The sequence below is a fragment of the Eriocheir sinensis genome, chromosome 39, assembly GCF_024679095.1.
Source record: "Eriocheir sinensis breed Jianghai 21 chromosome 39, ASM2467909v1, whole genome shotgun sequence".
NCBI classification, from domain to species: domain Eukaryota; kingdom Metazoa; phylum Arthropoda; class Malacostraca; order Decapoda; family Varunidae; genus Eriocheir; species Eriocheir sinensis.
The window spans coordinates 15641279-15660323 of NC_066547.1; the positions used below are offsets into that span (position 1 = coordinate 15641279).

Below are 19045 nucleotides of genomic sequence, written 5' to 3' on the forward strand. Positions count from 1 at the left end.
AATACTAAAAATACATATTCCTATTATTTTCCTGTGACATTTATTTATTCATTATTATTTTTCTTTGCCCCATGGCCCCCCCCCCTCGGTACGCCACTGCCACTACCACATGGGAAACACTCCTCTCCCGACGGGGTGCTGAGAGCGTATGGGTTTGAGACCTGCCCGGTGCCGTGGAGGTGGAAAGGTGGGCTCTTTCCGACGCCCTCAGCCCCGTTGTTGGGCCTTCTTGAAAAAATTGGGCATCTCTCTCCAGCAGCCTGGGTGGTTGCACCGCCTCCCTTCCTTGGGGTATGTATCCCCAACGAAATATATATATATACATACACACACACACACACACACACACACACACACAAAAAAAAAAAAAAAAAAAAAAAAAAATCCAAGTGTAAAAAGATGCAAATTCCAAGAGTACAAGAACTTTTTAGGCACACACACACACACAGAAGCATAATCAAACCTTACCTAATAGTACCTGTAAATATAATCAGGCAGTGTTCGAGGCATAAAGTATAAGCTGTAAGGAAAAATTATTAGATGTGGATTACGAGACAGGAGCGTAAGTGTTCCTCAGGCCCAGTACACCATAGCTAATACACAGGTAATATTTGTTCACAGCTCGAAGTTATGCACATATTAGCAGATCCATGTCCCCCTGCAGGTTCCTTAATGAAGAAAAATATATAGTCCTGCACCTTGGGAGGGGATATCCAGCACACCAATACCACATGGGAAGCACTCCACTATCCACCACAGAGGCAGAGAATGATCTGGGAGTACATGTTACCAGGCTACCAGTGAAGGCGAAATCTGTGCCAATCACAACAGACGGGTAAAAACATTTGCTAATAATCTGAACTGTCCGAGAAAACACATGAAAACCAGTGGAGTAGATACCAACCTTCCGCTTTGGGATGACCACAGACACATACATTTAATTTAAGGTGGATGTCATTATTTAGATCCATGAAAGGGGCATCAAACCAAAAAAAATGATAGACCCAAACATTCCCTCAATGACACGACATATGAGGGACAGTAACTTCGGTATAAAAAATAAGTGCAAATTCATTACCTTATAATATATAGAACAAATAATAGACCCAGACACTCCCCTTAATGACACGACATATAAGGGACACTAACATCAGTATATAAAAAAATAAGTGCAAATTCATTACCTTATATATAGAACAAATAATAGACCCAAACACTCCCCTTAATGACAAGACATATAAGGGACACTAACATCAGTATAAAAAAAATAAGTGCAAATTCAATACCTTGAGTTAACCACAAATAGTACAGATTTTTGGGTATTTGGTAAGCTTTGATTCTTTCTGGTAAGGCACTGGTAGAGGTTTTGTTTTAGGAAAGGCTTTCATATGGGTTGTGTTGGTAGTAGTATTTCCATGTGTAGATTTGCGAGCGTAGACAAGACTTCCGCAACAACACGAAAAACACTCATAAACCTGACTGGTATCCCTGGAGGCTTTGGGAAACAGCTGTCACGACCCAGACTCGCCAGATTCTATGCAGTGTAGTGCAGAGGACGCGGAGACAAACACAAAGACTCTGGGGTCAAGACGTTGGCCAGCGGCTGTAATAAACAACTCATTTTTTCAACCCTTGTTACATCTACGCTGCTGACGGAGAATGCAGGCAAACATTTTATTCAACTTTCTTTTCCTTGTTATGTATATTTGGTTGTTTTGTACAGAGATTAGAATTTAGTACCCTTACTGCTAACATGGGAGCATATGCAGGAAACAACAGAATGTCTGAGCCCTCTCAACCTTTGTGTTCTCATAAGACTGAGACACTTTCATGGAGTATAAGATACTTATTTTCGTGATTGGACTTTTTTTCCACACCACCTCTGAGGTAAAAGTCCCAGGCGCGTTTTTATTTAAGAGGTGTCCCCTGAAGGCCTAATCCTCTCTTTGATCTTTGATCAGAAAATTCATTGGTTGGATTGTTGCCAAGTTGGCAACACAGCGGGTCATTGCGACAGCAGAAGCAGAAGTGGCGCAGGCGAATTTTATCTCTCGTGACTGACTGCTTGGCCAACGTGCAGTTCAACCAAGCCACTGTAAGAAGATCTGGGGAGCACGGGGGCAGCAGCAGCAGCAGTGTGGGTTGTTGTGATAATCGAAGCAGCGGAAACAATACGTTTTAAAATGGAAGCAGCAGTAAGTTATTGCAATAGCAACAGTAAGAGTTGTTACAATAGCAGAAGCAGCACAGGTCATTATGCGTTAGCAGTACGGGTCGTTGCGGCAGCGGAAAAAACCACGGGTTGGTATGAGTCATGCAGCAGTACGGGTCGTTGCCGCAACGGAAAAAACACAGGTTGCTATGCGTCATGCAGCAGTACGGGTTGTTGCGACAGCGGAAAAGAACACAGGTTGCTATGCGTCATGCAGCAGTACAGGTTGTTGCAACAGCGGAAAAAAACACGGGTTGCTATATATATATATGCGTCATGCAGCAGAATGGGTTGTTATGACAGGAGCACCACAGTATCCCCCAGCACCTTAAATATATTCGATCAATAATCTTACACTCTAACACGGGTGTGGAGTTGGATATAAAAAAAATTGACTCCACCCCCTCCCCCTACCCTTGTCTGGTGCAGTGGTAGGCAAATTAAAGCCCGCAACGCCACACCGCACCACAATAAATGAACCACACCTCACCTCAGTTAATGAGCCACACCGCACCACAGTAAACGAACCATACCGCACCACAGTAAACGAACCATACAGCACTACAGTAAATGAACCAAACCACACCACAATAAACGAACCATACCACACCACAGTAAATGAACCATACCGCACCACAATAAGCGAACCACACCGCACCACAGTAAACGAACCATACCGCACCACAATAAACGAACCACACCGCACCACAATAAAGGAGTCGGAGAGCATTTTACCGTCTCCCAACTCTGACTCCAGGCAAAAGTAGGCTACACACTAGTACCGTTAAATACATCCTAAAGTACCTTATTTAAATTCATCGCAGTATATCAGACTTAAATATACCCTTTGTAAATTCATGACACTTCAGGTATAGACAGAAAAAATATCCCCTCCTCCTGTTTTGCCTCTTCTTTTTTCTTTCTTCTTGTCTTCTTTTCCTCTTCATTGACTGGGCTCTCTTGCAGGCCTGGAAAAGATGGTGCTGTCAGTCACTTCCACATCAACTATTTCAAAAACACCAAAAAGGAGATCAACTGAGTTCTAGTGAGTGTGTTTTCTACGTTCATGGTACAAAAGAAGGGTCGTCTACCTCCACCACCAGGGTCATAAAACTACCCGTGGAAAGACACAGAAATCCCTTGTCAAATATGTGAGCTTAAGTGCTAAACGGTTTATTTAAGTATGCCCCAAAATTTGTTAATCAGAGAAAGGTTTACATTTTCTGCAAACTGAAAAGGGTCAAACTGCCACCAGGGTCTTAAAACTACGTGTGGAAAGGCACAGGAATCCCATGAAAGCCTAATCAAATACATGCAAGCTTGGGCGCCAAAATGTTATGTTAATGTTAACCCAGTAGCAGTGGGGATCATGTTTCTTAATGGTCCATCTAAGCGAAAAAAAATGAGAAAAAAATCACCCCTCACACAAACCATTTCATAATATATATATCAAAGCATTTGTGATCAGTTTATGTATCATCTATTTTTGGGGGTTTGAATCATGGCACAAATTTGGCCCGTCGCTGCTACATGGTAAAGCCACAAATTTGGCCCGTCGCTGCTACCGGGTTAAAATATGTCTGTAATTAGAAAGGTTTACACTTGCAGAAGACTTCACACTAAATGAATTCATGTCCAACAGCACTATGAGACCTCTACCCATAATAATCCACATGAAAAAGTTTTGATTGTAACAAAAGAAATCAGTCGGTACCTTAACCCGCTGTGTGTGAGGGTGGTGCTGTCGTCTCCTTCCCTGACACACACACACCGCCTCCTGCAGTCATCTTCCTCCTCTTCACATCATCAACCATCTGGCTGCCTGGAAGAAACTCTGTTGTTAGTCTAATGAAGGTTACATTTTCTGAGTCTACATAAGTTTGTGATTATCCAGGATGAGTGAGACAGAAGTTGGAGAGATGCTTCCACCTCTCTCATTAACTATTTCCAAATGCTAAAAAAGAGATCAGCAATGTTCTAAAGAGTGTTTTATTAGGTTCATGGCACAGAAGAAGGGTCAAGCTACACTTTTGCCTCTATCATTAACTATTTTCAAGGGCCAAAGAGGAGATCAGTCAGGTTCTAATGAGTGTTTTATTAGGTTTATGGAACAGAAGAAGGGTCAAGCTACCACAGGATCATTAACCCGGTAGCAGCGACGGGCCAAATTTGTGGCTTCACTGAGTAGCAGCGACGGGCCAAATTTGTGCCATGATATTTACCCCCCAAAATAGATGATACATAAACTGATCACAAATGCTTTGATATATATTATGAAATGGTTTGTGTGAGAGGTAATTTTTTCTCATTTTTCTCGCTTGGAGGGACCATTAAGAAACATGATCCCGCTGCTACTGGGTTAACCCACCCCTGGGAATGCCTGAAACTCCTATAAAAGCTTTAAAAATGTGAGCTTGGGCACCAAAATATTTAAGAAAATGACCCAGAGAAGCTGGCAATGATTCGAACACATGAAGAGAGGAGAGGGTGGAGTGCTGAGGATGGTGGAGGATATTGAGGTACCCAGAAGGAGGACAGTTAGAAGCCCAAGGATAACATGGAGAGGAACAGTGACACAAGACCTGGAAGTGTTAGAAAGAGGAAGGATTAGCATTGGACCCAGCAAAATGGAGGAGCATCAAGGCAAGTCCGCCATCAAGACTGGAAGGACTATAAACAAAGAAGAAGGAGAATATGGAGCAGCTAACGACTCTGTGTATATCTGAGGTAGTGTTACAGAAGCAACCAAACCAAGGCGGAGTTCTGTTTTTGGTGGCATCTGCCGGTTGAATTCTTGCTACAGTGTGGTGTTGGGTTACTTGGCCAAAGTGACAGAGATGAGCGCTGAGGCCATGTGCAGCTTTAGCCTATGCCCCAAAGCTTTCCATGAACACCACAGCAACAGAGAAGGAATTAACCCCTTGACTGTGGATTTCCTACAAGAAGACATCACCAAGCTACAGGAATGGAACAAAAAGTGGCTGCTACAATTCAATGAAGAAATATGTAAAGTCCTGCACCTTGGGAGGGGATATCCAGCACACCAATACCACATGGGAAACACTCCACTATCCACCACAGAGCCAGAGAGTGACCTGGGAGTGTATGTTACCAGGCTACCAGTGAAGGGATATCCAGCACACCAATACCACATGGGAAACACTCTACTATCCACCACAGAGGCACAGAAAGACCTGAGAGTGTATGTTACCAGGCTACCAGTGAAGGGATATCCAGCACACCAATACCACACAGGAAACACTCTACTATCCACCACAGAGGCGAGAAAGACCTGGGACTATATGATATCAGGCTACCAGTGAAGGGATATCCAGCACACCAATACCACATGGGAAACACTCCACTATCCACCACAGAGCCAGAGAAAGACCTGGGAGTGTATGTTACCAGGCTACCAGTGAAGAGATATCCAGCATACCAATACCACATGGGAAACACTCCACTATCCACCACAGAGCCAGAGAAAGACCTGGGAGTGTATGTTACCAGGCTACCAGTGAAGGCCAAATCCATGCCAATCGCAGTGGCCGGGTTAAAAGTGTCACAAGTAAATTAAATATGAATGGTAAAAATCCAGGATAAAGAGATAGAGCTCACCTTTCTGTTCCTGCGTCTCTGCTTCTTGTCTCTTGCCTCCTCGTGCTCGAGTCGTCTCTCCCTCCGCCTCCTTTCACCTCCTCGTCCTAGTGCTCCTCCTCCATTCGCCGGCCAGCAAGGGGAGGAGGAGGGGAAGAGAAGAGACGAAAATTAGTGCACATCCCTAAATAGAGGGTGCAAAACCTATTACAATCTCGCCACCTTCGTAAAGAAACCGCCCAAGTCGTTATTTTCTATCTTTCAAGAAGAGAACATCATCATCTCATTTGGCTGAAGATTTAGGCAGAAATAAAAAGGGCAATTCTAGAACACTCAAACCCTGAATATCTAAGACAACTTAACAAAAATGGAAATCACTGAAAAATGACTTAGGCAATTACTTTATGAGGGTGACGATATACCAGCAGGAGGTGTGTGGGGGAGGGGGTGGAGGAGGAGGGGGAAAAGATAGGAAAGAAGGCCATGCTATTTGCACCTCTGTGACATGTGCACCGCGGGGAGACTTGACATGAGAGCCCCGCCCCGCCCAACGGTGTTACGACGTCGGGATGACATCAGCTTCATTCACACTCTCTTCTGCCACCACTATGACATGTGCACCTCAAGGGAGGCAGATCCTCAATCCGGCTGAACGACAAACAACCCAGACAGTGGTTCAGGCCACCCTAGCCAGCCACATTCCGCCGAAACGGAGTGGAGGTGTCGGCGCAACCCTCCCCACCTTAGGGCTGCCGCCGCCGCCTTCATGAGTCCCCCCACTCCCAAACGGGTGTTACGACGTCGGGATGGTCTCGCCGGATCTCGGGACGGACAGATTCACACAAGGAGGAAAAGGAAGTTGAAGGAGGAGGAGGAGGAGGAGGCAGGCTGAGAAAAAGATTAAGGTTCGTTAAAAAGTAAAAAGTTTTGAATAGAAGGCAAAAATGAGGCCAAACCCTCAGAATGTCATAGTGAGGTACTTAACTTAGTAATGCAGAGCTCTTCCTCCTCTTTCTGTGGTCTGGGCAGGGCAGCCCCTTGCTTGCTGTGGAGGGCAGCACTCCTACAGAAGCTGAGGAGAGGGAAGGAAGAGGTCACACCAAGGTCCATATCATTAACCCGGTAGCAGCGACGGGCCAAATTTGTGGCTTTACCGTGTAGCAGCAACGGGCCAAATTTGTGCCATGATATAAACCTAAAAAAAATAGATGATACATAATCTGATCACAAATGCTTTGATATATATTATGAAATGGTTTGTGTGAGGGGTGATTTTTTCTCATTTTTCTCGCTTAGAGGGACCATTAAGAAACATGATCCCCACTACTACCAGGTTAATAAAAAGGCATTTGTATTTAGACATAGAAATAACGGCTCGATCTACTACACACGCAATACTGAAGCATGTCAAAGGAGGCAGAAGTGAGTGTATCAGTGAGAAGTGTCAGATGAGGTAAGGGAAACTAATCCTATCACTTATACCTCTTTACTGGGATATAATAATAATAATAATCTTTTGTATATAGACATAGAAATAACTCCATTGGATTTGATATTCTGCTGAGGCAATACTACAGCATGTTTAAGGCAGCAGCAGCATACATAGCTGATATATTAATAATAAAAACCTTGTAATTTATAAATAAATCTTGGCAATAAATTTGCAAAGAACAAAATACCTGGCTGATATATTAAATTAAAACCTTGTAAATATATAGGTACAGAAGACTGAGAATATGTTTGAAGGGAGGAGGAGGAGGAGGAGGAGGAGGGGGGAGGAGAAGGAGGAGGAGGAGGAGGAGGAGGAGGAGGAGGAGGGAGGAGAAGAAAAGGAAGGGAAAGGAGAAGAAAAGGAAGGAAAATGAGAAGAAAAGGAAGGAAAAGGAAGAGAAGAAAAGGAAGGGAAAGGAGAAGAAAAGGAAAAGAAAATGAAGGGAAAGGAAGAAAATGAAGGGAAAGGAGAAGAAAATGAAGGGAAAGGAAGAGAAGAAAATGAAGGGAAAGGAGAAGAAAAGGAAGGGAAAGGAGAAGAAAAGGAAGGGAAATGAAGAGAAGAAAAGGAAGGGAAAGGAGAAGAAAAGGAAGTTAAAGGAAGAGAAGGAAGAAAATAACAGAAATAAGGGTAGAAAGAAAGAGGAGGAATGTAGAGAATGGAAGAAAAGAAGGGAGAGAAAAATACTAAGAGAAGGAGGAACAAGGGAAGAGAAGGAAGGGAAGGAAGAAGAGGAAATATATTACTAATGAAAACCTTGCAATATATTAGTAAAGAAAACCTTGGTAATAGTTAAACAATCAAATACCTGGTTGATAAAAGTGAAAACCTTGTTAGTATATAAGAAAACCTACCTAGTTGACAGAATAGTAATGGTACATAGTAAATATAGTACCCAGTTCATAAAATAATAGTACCTAGTTGACATAAAAGTACTGAAAACCTTTGCTTTCTATCATACACCCATACAGCAGGTAAAATCACATACACACCTTTCGTAGAGACGCCCTGCCGCCAGTACTCCATCCCGGGTCACTTGTACAGGCGCCGTAACCAGGTCAGTTCAGTGCAGAGTAGTTCGGAGGGAGTGCCTTTGCAGCGGCCCCTCTAAATGGTCTTCTTGTGCCTGGTTGTGCTGCCTTTTCTTCTCCAGTTTTAAGCGATTCTTCCAAAAGTCTTGAGTATATTTAATTTCCTCCCTTCTGTTTGTTTCCAGTTCTGTTCAGAGGGTTGCCTTTGCCCCTCTAAATGGTCTTCTTGTGCTTAGTTGTGCTGCCTTCTCTTCTCTGATTTTTAAGCGATTCTTCTAAAATTCTTGAGTATATTAATATCCTCCCTTCTGATTAAGTTTACAGTTCAGTTCAATGCAGTTCGGAGCCTCCTCTTCTTGATTTTCTTGTGCCTGGTTGAGTGCTGCCGTCTCTTCTCAGATTTTAAGCAATTCTTCCAAAACTCTTGCATATATTTAATTTCCTTCTTTCTGTTTATGCATTTGCTTCAAGTTTCTTGATTAAAGCTGCAATATAGTAGTAGTAGTCTGTGTAAAAAGGAGGGGTCCAGTAACTTGTGTATTGTAAAAGAGGTCAGTTTTCTTTTCTTCTTTTTTTCTTCCACATTCTTCTGATCAGGTCTTTCTTGACTTCACAGTCTTATTGCTTCTTTACATACTAACAGCAGTTCTAAAATGTCCACCTTGTTTTCTTGATATGGCTGTGCTAGTATTGTGTGTAGTAGCATGTCGTGGTAGGTATTGGGTGCTATAATCTGTTTCTGCCCCGCACCCATTACATGTTCTGTCAGGGCAACTGTGGAAGAAGGAGAATAAGAGTTAAAGGCTGGTATTACACGACACTTTGCCATATCACATCAGCTATTTCTAAAGGTCAAAGAGGGGATCAATCGGGTTCTAATGAGTGGTTCTTTAAGTTCATGGTACAGAAGAAGGTGTTTGAGAGAGGAAGAAGGACGTGTGTGTGAGTGACTCAAGAGTTTTTGTGAGGATTTTCCATCTGTGCAGTATTTTGGTGAGCACTTTACCTAAGAGTTAAGAAGAGATGGGCAAGGACTACTGTGGTGTGTGTGGGAAGGATGTGAGTGACAATGGATTGTGCTGTGAAAGGTGTGAGGAGTGGTCCCACCTGACCTGCGTTAACATCAAGACCGCCTCACGGATCCTAGAGCATAGCCTGATTGTGTTCTTGTGCACGGTGCGCCTCGACATGAGCAGGAAGGAATGGAAAAGGAAGAAAGAGGACAAGGAGGTGCAGACAGAGGCCAACGTGGTGGAGAAGGCTGCCCAGACAACCAGCGTGAAAGCCGCCCCAGCGAGTGAGCCTGCTGCCCCCAAGATCACCGTGGAGTCCAGGGAAGTGGAGGTGCAGGTCGAGGATGTTGGGGGAGGTAGGGGTGGGTGTGAAAAGTGTGAGAAGTAGAAGGACAGGCCACAGGTGAGGAAGGCGATTAAGAGTATGCCCCCCATTTGTGTCGTTGGGGACAGTATGATGAAGAATGTCAAGAGTCAGTTGGGGTGTAAGGCCGAGGGGAGTGGTGTGGAGAGCTTGAGTGGTGCCAGGATTGGAGAAGTGAGGAGGAAGGTTGAGGAGAAGGCAGGAGAGTTTAAGGATGGCCTCTTGATCATTCAGGGTGGTGGGAACGATTTGGAGAATGTAGGCACAGAAGACATGGTAAGAGAGGTGGTAGAGGCAGTGAAGGCAGTGGAGGGAGTGAAAGTACAAGCTGTGGTGGAATGGGGAGATCAGGGATGCTAGGAAGGAGCGAAAGAGGCTGAATAAGGTTTGTAGGAGACTGAGGAAAGAGACATGAAAACATTGAGGCAGAGAATGAATATCAGAATACATGGTCAGAGTATGTAAGGCAACAGAGGGTCACTAAACGGAAGATTAGGGAGGCCAAGGTCAGGTGTGAGAGGAATGTGATTGAGGCTCTGAAAGAAAAAGGCCTAGAAGGTGGGCATGAAGGGTATAAATTCTTGAGGGGTGAGAGTGTAACTGATAGTGAAACCGTGGAGTGCCTGAAAGTAAATGGTGAGGATATCAGGGACACAGGTAGAACGAAAGTGTATAAAAAGTTTCTGGGAAGAGACTGGAGGGGTGGGTGAAGTTTTTGAGGTGAGAGAGGGATGTGTAACGCTTGAGAGGAAGGATGCGGATGAGCTGAATGAGAGAATTAGCAGAGAGGAAGTCGAGGTATGTTTGAAGAAGCAGAAGAATTGCAAGGCAGCAGGGCTGGATGAGATCCCGTATGAATTGTAAAAGAATGGAGGTGAGGTGGTGATAGACAGGATGACTGAGCTGTTCAATTGTGTATGGGAGAATGAGAGAGTGCCTCGGGAATGGAACAAATGCAGAGTGACTCTGATACACAAGCGGAGGAACTGCAGGAACTATTAGATGTGGTGAATGAGTATGGGAGAGATTTTGGAGTAAAAAATAGTAGTGAGAAAAGTCAGATAATGGTTGTGAATGGGGCAGAAGATGAGAGAAATAGGACCTGGAGGCTAGGAGACACAGAGCTAGGGCAAACAAATGCATACAAGTACCTGGGTGTATGGATGAGTCCGAGCGGATGTGACAGGACAAAGAATGAGAAGATTAGCCGAGTGAATCAACGGGTGGCCCGTCTGTGAAGTGCGGCAAGAATGAGAGCATGTAAGTATGATGTGCTGAGAGAGGTGTGGAAGAGTGTTGCAGTGCCGAGTGTGATGTATGGGATGGAGGTGATTACATGGAGTGAGTTGGAAATAAATAAATTGGAAGTAGGGCAAAACAGGATCGGTAAGTTAGCTTTGAATGCACCAAGGTATGCAGCGGTGGAAGCATTGAGGGGCGATATGGGGTGGAGTACCTTTAGGGAAAGATTTAGGAAGGCTACCCTTAGATACAAAGTCAGATTGGAACGAATGGATGACGCGAGACTGGCATGGAAGGTTTACTTGTGGAGTGTGCAAGAGAGCAAATGGATTAAGAACTGCGTGAGAATGGTTGGTGACAGTGGTATGCGAGTCAGGTGGGTGAGCAGAGAGGAAGGGAGGCGTTTCTTTGAATGAAAGGTGACTGACAGGAATAGTGAGGGTCTAGAATGGAATGTGAGAAAGTGGAAGAAAGAGATATACAGTGCAGGGAAAGGTGACGGTCTGAGGAAGTGGAAGCATGCGATGGAGCGAAAGACTACTTTGGAGTGGTACAGGGAAAAGGAAGCCCCGCAGTGTGTCAGCTGGTATGATGGAAGCCTGGGTGGTGATCTTCTCTTCCAAGCTCGAGCGCAGTGTATGAATGTGAATGCAAGAAATTACAGGTGGTCTGAGTCCCGCAGCAAAGTGTGTCAGATGTGTGGATGAAACTGTCGTGCATGTGATACTGGTGTGTGGGAGGTACCGGAGAGAAAGGACGGAGATGATGAGGGTGGCACTGAGTGAGATGGGCTGGGATGTGAATGGGAGGATTGCAAGAACAGAGAGGGAATGGATGCTGCTGCTGCTGGGACTGAATGTTGAAGCAAATGATAGAATTATAGAAGCCATGAAGAGTTTTCTGGAAAAGATGTGGTGTGCAAGAAATTGGGAATAGGAAGATTTGTAATGGATAGTGCTCGTTTTGTTTTTATTTTTACAGGTTGTGCCGATATGAAGGCCTGACTCTCCATCTTGATCTTGATCCAACGGGTCAACTGTACAGCAAGAGCAAGAAGGGTCACACTACCACCAGGGTCATAAAACTACCCCTGGAAATGCCCACAACTCCTACGAAAGCCCTGGCAAATATGTGTTCTTGGGCGGGGAAATGTCTTGTAATACGGCCCATAGACACGGTCCCGTCACGCAGGTGCCTTGGCAGGTAACAAAATACGTAACACTCCTTGACCACACGTCACACGCCTTCCACGCCCGTCACAATGCGTAGACGTAACACAGTACCATACATCACCGTGACGAGGCTATATAGCGTGGCAGGTAACGAAATAATAATGTAACACTAGTTTAGGGTACGAAATCACTGTCTCTGGCACTGCGTGACACCTTCAACCCGTCACACGCCTTCCCCGCCCGTCACAATGCGTAGACGTAACATTACCATACATCACCATGACGAAGCTGTATAGTGTGGCAGGTAACGAAATAATAACGTAACACTAGTTTAGGGTTGGAAATCACTGTCTCTGGCACTGCTTAACACCTTCAACGCGTCACACGCCTCCCTGACCGTCACCTTAATGCGTAGACGTAACACAGTACCATACATCACCGTGACGAAGCTATATAGTGTGGCAGGTAACGAAATAATAACGTAACACTAGTTTAGGGTACGAAATCACTGTCTCTGGCACTGCGTAACACCTCCAACCCGTCACACGTCTCCCTGACCGTCACCTCAAGACGTAGACGTAACACAGCACACAGGAGCACAGTAACACAGCTGAAGATTTAGTCACGCATGCAAATAACAACGTGTAAGTCTCTCACCTCAAAATATATATTAATCACGGCCCTGCCACGACTGCCCGGCGGTCACCTCAACACTAGACGCCACACAGCCCTATTACGCACTTATATCATTGACCCAGCAATAATATAATGACTCATAGCACTGTCTCACCTCAAATTACACTCCACAAGTCCCTGGCAAGCTCGTGGAGGCAAGAAAAAGTGGGAGCCAGCGGGGCTATGGCGTGGGGAGGACAGGTGGCCATGGCTGTTTTGGCGCGAAGACTCCCAGCCAATCAGCGCACAGGAAGCCCCGGGCAGCCAATCAGAGCAGAGAATAGGGACGCTGCCCTCTCCCGCCAAAGCCAAAGATATATTATAGTTATTTCCAAGCCTGTTTTAAGCCTTACACTGTTGCTATGGCTTTCCGGGAGGTTAGAATTAGTCTTTGCGCACTTTAATTATGGTTTTCAAGGAGCTTTGAAGGTTTAGAGGCGTGAGTGTGAAGGAGCGAGAAACTGGCGGGTCCAAACACACATATAGTTATTTCCAAGCCTATTTTAAGCCTTACAATGTTACTATGGCTTTCCGGGAGGTTAGTTTTAGTCTTTGTACACTTTAATTATGGTTTTCTAGGAGCTTTGAAGGTTAATACAGGTGTGTGGCAGGGTGCGAGAAATTGGCGGCAAAGATTCTTACGAGGGAAGCCGTCCTTTGTACCGCGACCAAGCCTGTTTAAGCCTTACACTCTTACTATGGCTTTCCGGGAGGTTACTTTTAGTATTTGCACACTTTAATTATGGTTTTCTACGAGTCTTGAAGATTAAGAGGCGTGTGTGTGAGGGAGCGAGATATTGGCGCCAAAGTTGCAATGAGGGGGAAGCTGCTGACCTGGTGCCGCGACCAATCACAGAACAGGAAAAAAAGGCGGGGGCTCACAGCCAATCAGCGCACAGCAAGGCCCCCAGGACAGCCAATCAGAGCCGAGAATAGGGACGCCCCCCATTTCCCGCTCAAAATCACTCAAGAAAGCCACACACAGATATATTATAGCCATTTTCAAGCACTTTTAGAGGCTTAAACATAATTATGGCTTTCCTGGAGACTAGTTTTTATATTTTCACACTTTAATTATGGCTTTCCGGGAGCTCTGAAGGTGAATTAACGTGTCTAAGAGGGAGAAAGCGGTGCGCGTCTTCATATCTCGTCGAATTATTAATAAAACCAAACTTACTTACCGGCGTGGAAATATAATATGGATAAAATTATATTAAAACTTACCTGAAACTTACTTGGTCCGTATAGTAATAAGGGAAATATGAGTAACGAAGCCAGTCAGAATTAGTTTGTCTTACAGGAATATAAAATCACACTAAAAAACATAAATTACTGATAAAATGTAACAGATATGGATAATTAATGTGATAATGAAGGTAATACTGAAGGAATAAATGATAAGGGAAATAAATAAATTAACCAGAATCTCGATAAAGCCTTCTGGAAATATAAAACCAAACTACAAACCGTATATTACCGCGGAAGTGTGACAGATGGATAATTAATGTGATAACGAAAGGAATAATGAAGGAATAAGCGATAAGATAAATAAATATGCTTGCCACAACTCGATTGAGCCTTTCGGAAATATTAAAAAAAAACACTGCAAACCATAAATGACTTCGAAAATATGAAATAAATTAATAAAAAGAAACTATCACTGAAGTATCTAAGTTTACCCTTGCCACACACACACACACACACACACACACACACACACACACACACACTTCAACCTTATAACGTGACCGCTTCGCCCCCTTTCTGCCCCACAGCTATTATCTTACCTTAGTTAAGTAGTGCTATTGCCTAATAACCGGGCTGCGGCGTTATAATCGTGAATATTTGGCGCCATCGTGAGGAGCGTCTTGCCGTGCGTCTGCTTGGGATGGAGGTCGGCCCGGGAATGGCGCCAACGCTCGCTTCCCCGCCAAGCTTAGTATCTCAACCAAGCTTATTAATGGTCTTACGCAGGGACGAACTATAAATTAATGACTATAAAAACACAATAATATAGCTCATAACCGTAAAGCTAAAGGACATTTTAAATACACGAATATTCCAGGAAAGAACCGACGCGCTGACCCCGCCAAATTTACCATAGTGCCTCCCCCAAGCGTATTAATGATCTTACGCACGGACGAACTATGAATTAATGACTATAAAGACACAATAATATAGCTCATAACCGTAAAGCTGAAGGACATTTAGAATATTCGATCATTTCAGAGAAGAACCAACGCGCTGTTCCCGCCAAATTTACCATAGTGCCTCCCCCAAGCGTATTAATGATCTTACGCACGGACGAACTATGAATTAATGACTATAAAAACACAATAATATAGCTCATAACCGTAAAGCTGAAGGACATTTAAATACACGAATATTCCAGGAAAGAACCGACGCGCTGACCCCGCCAAATTTACCATAGTGCCTCCCCCAAGCGTATTAATGATCTTACGCACGGACGAACTATAAATTAATGACTATAAAAATACAATTATATAACTCATAACCATAAAGCTCAAGGACATTTAAAATACACGAATATTCTAAAGAGCAACCCACCGAGTCCAGAGTTGCCAGATTGGTCTTTTTGAGGCTAAATGAAACCTCATTTTGGCTTTTTGTGTCAAGCGTTTGGCCTAAATCAATTCACTTTGGCCTAAAATACCTGATCGGGCACAATTTTGCCTTTTTTCATATTGTCTGGGTCGGCATTCTTGAAAAACGCCTCCGATTCTCACATCAGTTATGTCTACATGACAAAAAACGAGGTTAAATGCGCCTAATAAATGTTTTTCACGTTTATGTAAGAGAAAATAAAATAAAACTACCCTAGGAAAGGCCCATGACTCCTATATAGGCCTTGTAAAACGTATGTGGGGAAAAGGGTTCTCGTCAAGGTGTTGAATTTATTCTTGTTACTTTGCACACCCCTAATGATGAAATTTTCTTTGCTAATTTATATATTAACTCAGGTGCTTTTCATGTTCAACATCTCCCTGACTGTATTTTGGAAGAAAAGACTGTACTCATGGGTGATCTCAATGCTAGATGTAAAGACCTTGGTAGCCATCAGACCTCACATGTGAATGGTATTAGATGGAAGGCACTTCTTGACTCTACTGGTGCAATTATGCTTACAGGTGATAGTGTTCCGACTCATGTGCAAGGTGGTAGATTCGATTATGTGGCTCTTATCAACATGCTTCTGCTAGCACTGTCCTCCTTTATTATCTTCTCAGTGATCATTTCGCTTTGGAGACGACCCTCCCCATTGTCTCGGCTCCTTTTGTTCGGAGACGAAGGCTCAGTGTGCCTTTGTCACAAGTTCCTCATCTTGTCACCTGGGTCACTGCCTGGTATGCTGCCACAAAGGGCACCTTTCCTGATGCAGACTCTTTGTATCAGGCCCTTTCCTGATGCAGACTCTTTGTATCAGGGACTTGTTAGTACAATTGAGGACTTTATTGGGCACAGCGAGATTCTTTCCAGGTCACCGGTGTGTAGGCTACCCGTAGTAATATCTGTGCCAGGGACCCAGTTCTTAACCTGCTTAACAGACTTGATATTGTAAACCTATATTTCAACATTGTCCATGCTCCCATGTACCCCTCTTGGAGACCTCGTAGTGTTAGTGTTGACATAGAACAGCTACAACCTTCAAAATCAGCATGGTTTCCTCATGAACTTAAATCACATTTCATGGAAAAAATAGCGGCCTACCCCCTGGTTCATGCTGTCCATATTTATTGTGATGGGTCTATTGATGGCAGCAAATCAGGTTGTGGTGTCTTTATCCGCAGTTATGATAGCCCACATACCTACACTGATATTGAGATCTCCAAGAGTCTTCCAGATCACCTGTCTTCCACGCGTGCAGAACTCTATGCCATTCTGGAAGGACTACGTGTTGTGGTTCCTTTTGCTAAAGATGTATTCTTCTTTGTTGATAGTCAAGGGGCCTTATATGAACTACTGTCTACCTCTCCATGTGACGGCGATATTGTACATCAGTGTCTTCTTGCCATTGACGGCTTAGAGAGGGATAATCATCGGGTTCACTTCACTCGAGTGCCATCTCATGTGGGCATCCTTTTTAATGAACAAGCGGATGCTTTGGCTCGGCGTACCCTTAATAGGACTTTAGAAGGCACTCCTGCAGAATATACTTATAATTATATCAAGGGCAAACTTAAACTCTACACACAAAGCTCAATCGACTCTGCCATTGCCAGCTGCTATGAGAGGGGTAGTCCAAGCTTTATCCACTATGTCCGTGTTTCGCAAGACACCAATGTCACCTACGGTAGAAAGAGTGCCTTATATGATCTGGTTGTAATGCGTCTTAGACTAGGGTATAAATACTATTGGGAGGTGAGTGGTGCCCCACCCGAGTCTTGTGCTGTGTGCGCTAGGTCACACTCTACAACATTATGTCCTTGAGTGTCCTGCCATAGCCTGTTACCGTCCTCAGGGTATAAGTGATGTGCCTTCCCTTGTCGCCTAGTTCATTAATCATAACATTGTATGTACGTCTGTTTGTTTGTTTGTATTGCATGAAGAAAATATTGCCTCCCTCATCAACAGCAAATCCTCCTTTTCTTTCCACATGCCATGACAGATAAACTTCAAGCCTGTTGTTAGTTCATTATCACAAAACACCTTGTGACTATAGGAGCATAAAATGTCAATGGTAGTTCAAAATATAACTGCCTTAACTCTTTAGGGCTAAAATACATTACATCACATGACTGACTCGCTCACTTCCTCACTTCGCATCGAATATGTCACGCTTTGCACGGACCGTTCCCTCGGTAATGTACACTTTGGGTCTATCTTTGATTCTGAAGGTATCACGCGGCGCTCGGAGCGAAGGCAAGGCAGACAGCACACTTTTGGTACATTGCAATCTTTGGTGTTGAAGGAATTTGACGGCAGAAGACTCCCGTTCTGGTGGGCCTGACACGGGTACCCGGGCAGCCTGTACCCAGCGTGAAGGCTGCTGAATTCATGGGTCAACAACAGCACCAGACTCCCCTGCCCCTGCTGCAGCCGCGAGGACTGCCGCCGAGGCCTCTCCATGCCAGTGTCTCCGATGTTCTGTTCAAAGAAGTTCACAATCTGATGGATGTCTGTGTCCACCTCACAGGCCCAGAGTTTGCTCCTGTCCATGTCACATAGGGAGGCGAGGTCACAGTTTTGGGGGTCGTGGCAGCACCCTAAACTAGATGAATCCTCCGAGCTATCAGTGACGACGGACGATGACCTCTGCGCAAAGCACTGGTGGCCGGCCTCCTCGTCCTTGGCGGAGAAGAGCGAGGCCGTGCTCAGCTCTGAGTACGTAGGATAGACACAGGTCGCGAGTCCCCATATATTAAGGGAAGGAGTGAGAGAGTAAGTGGGTGAGAGAATGTGTAAGTGAGTAAGTGAGTAAGGGAGTGAGTGAGTGAGAGGAGTAAGTGAGTGAGTGAGTGAAAAAGTGAGTGAGTAAGGGAGTGAGTGAGAGAAGGAGTAAGCGAGTGAGTGAGTGAGTGTAGGAAGGAATGAGAGAGTGAGTGAAAGAATGAGTGAGTGAGTGAGGGAAGAAGTAAGGGAGTGAGTGAGTGAAAGAATGAGTAAGTGAGTGAGTGAGTGAGAGATTGTGAGTGAGTGAGTGAACGCCCACCGCCTCCTCGTCCTGCCTGCCTCACGTTGCTAAACTTAACGAAGAAGAAAACGCGGAGGAGACAGCAACCCATACCGCGCACGGGAAACCCTTTTGCTGCCCCGAGACCGAGGGAGTGTGTGTGTGTTCAGTGTGCCTTGAGCCGCCTCGCAGGCCGTGGCGACCCGCAGCCCCTAGGCGTTGACCAGCTACAGACAGGCAGCGTTGACGTTTTTGGTACTAATGAATCAGAGGGAGTACTTGTGGCTGTCTTAAGTTCATTGGTGTTATAGTGTTTGGTACGAATACTTATACTTTTTGTGCGCGCGGATAAGAAAATAAATAATTAATGGTATACGAAACTAAGGTAGATCCGAAGACCCTTTATCCTCCTCCTAGTGAAATACATACTTAGATATCTATATAAAGAAAAATAGATTCTAGCGCGGAAGTGAAGCTGAAAATGACGAAGGTTTCCCAGAATCTAACACGAAGGGAATTAGCAGAGTGGCAGAAGGGAAGAAAGGAAGTGAAAAAAAGGAAGGGAGAAGGGAAATGAGAAAGGAAGGAGGGGGAAGAAGAAAGGAAGAAAGAAAA

General features: G+C 44.5%; 1 protein-coding gene, 1 long non-coding RNA gene and 1 pseudogene across 6 annotated transcripts in view; 1 reads left to right on the forward strand and 2 right to left on the reverse strand.

Annotated features, from left to right (window-relative positions):
- Nucleotides 1–473: 473 nt before the first annotated feature.
- LOC127009082 (uncharacterized) lies at nt 474–14742 on the reverse strand. 2 transcript variants are annotated; one of them, XR_007761573.1, is made up of 5 exons: nt 14586–14742; nt 8294–9106; nt 5831–6881; nt 3927–4034; nt 474–3180 (listed from the first exon to the last, which is right to left on the reverse strand). It is a non-coding gene; the product is annotated as an uncharacterized LOC127009082 (long non-coding RNA). The 2 variants fall into 2 exon arrangements; XR_007761574.1 differs by lacking the exon at nt 14586–14742 and adding an exon at nt 12914–13002.
- A 2830-nt stretch (nt 14743–17572) lies between these two features.
- LOC127009081 (uncharacterized) lies at nt 17573–18141 on the reverse strand (annotated as a pseudogene).
- Nucleotides 18142–18589: 448 nt separating this feature from the next.
- Nucleotides 18590–19045, forward strand: part of LOC127009076 (GRAM domain-containing protein 4-like) — a 43740-nt gene continuing 43284 nt past the window's right edge. The window contains exon 1 of one of the 4 annotated variants that reach the window (XM_050881794.1): nt 18590–18685. The gene's annotated coding sequence lies outside the window, so the exon portion shown is untranslated. The remainder of the gene's footprint in view (nt 18686–19045) is intronic. The other 3 variants (XM_050881796.1, XM_050881797.1, XM_050881795.1) reach the window with 3 other exon arrangements.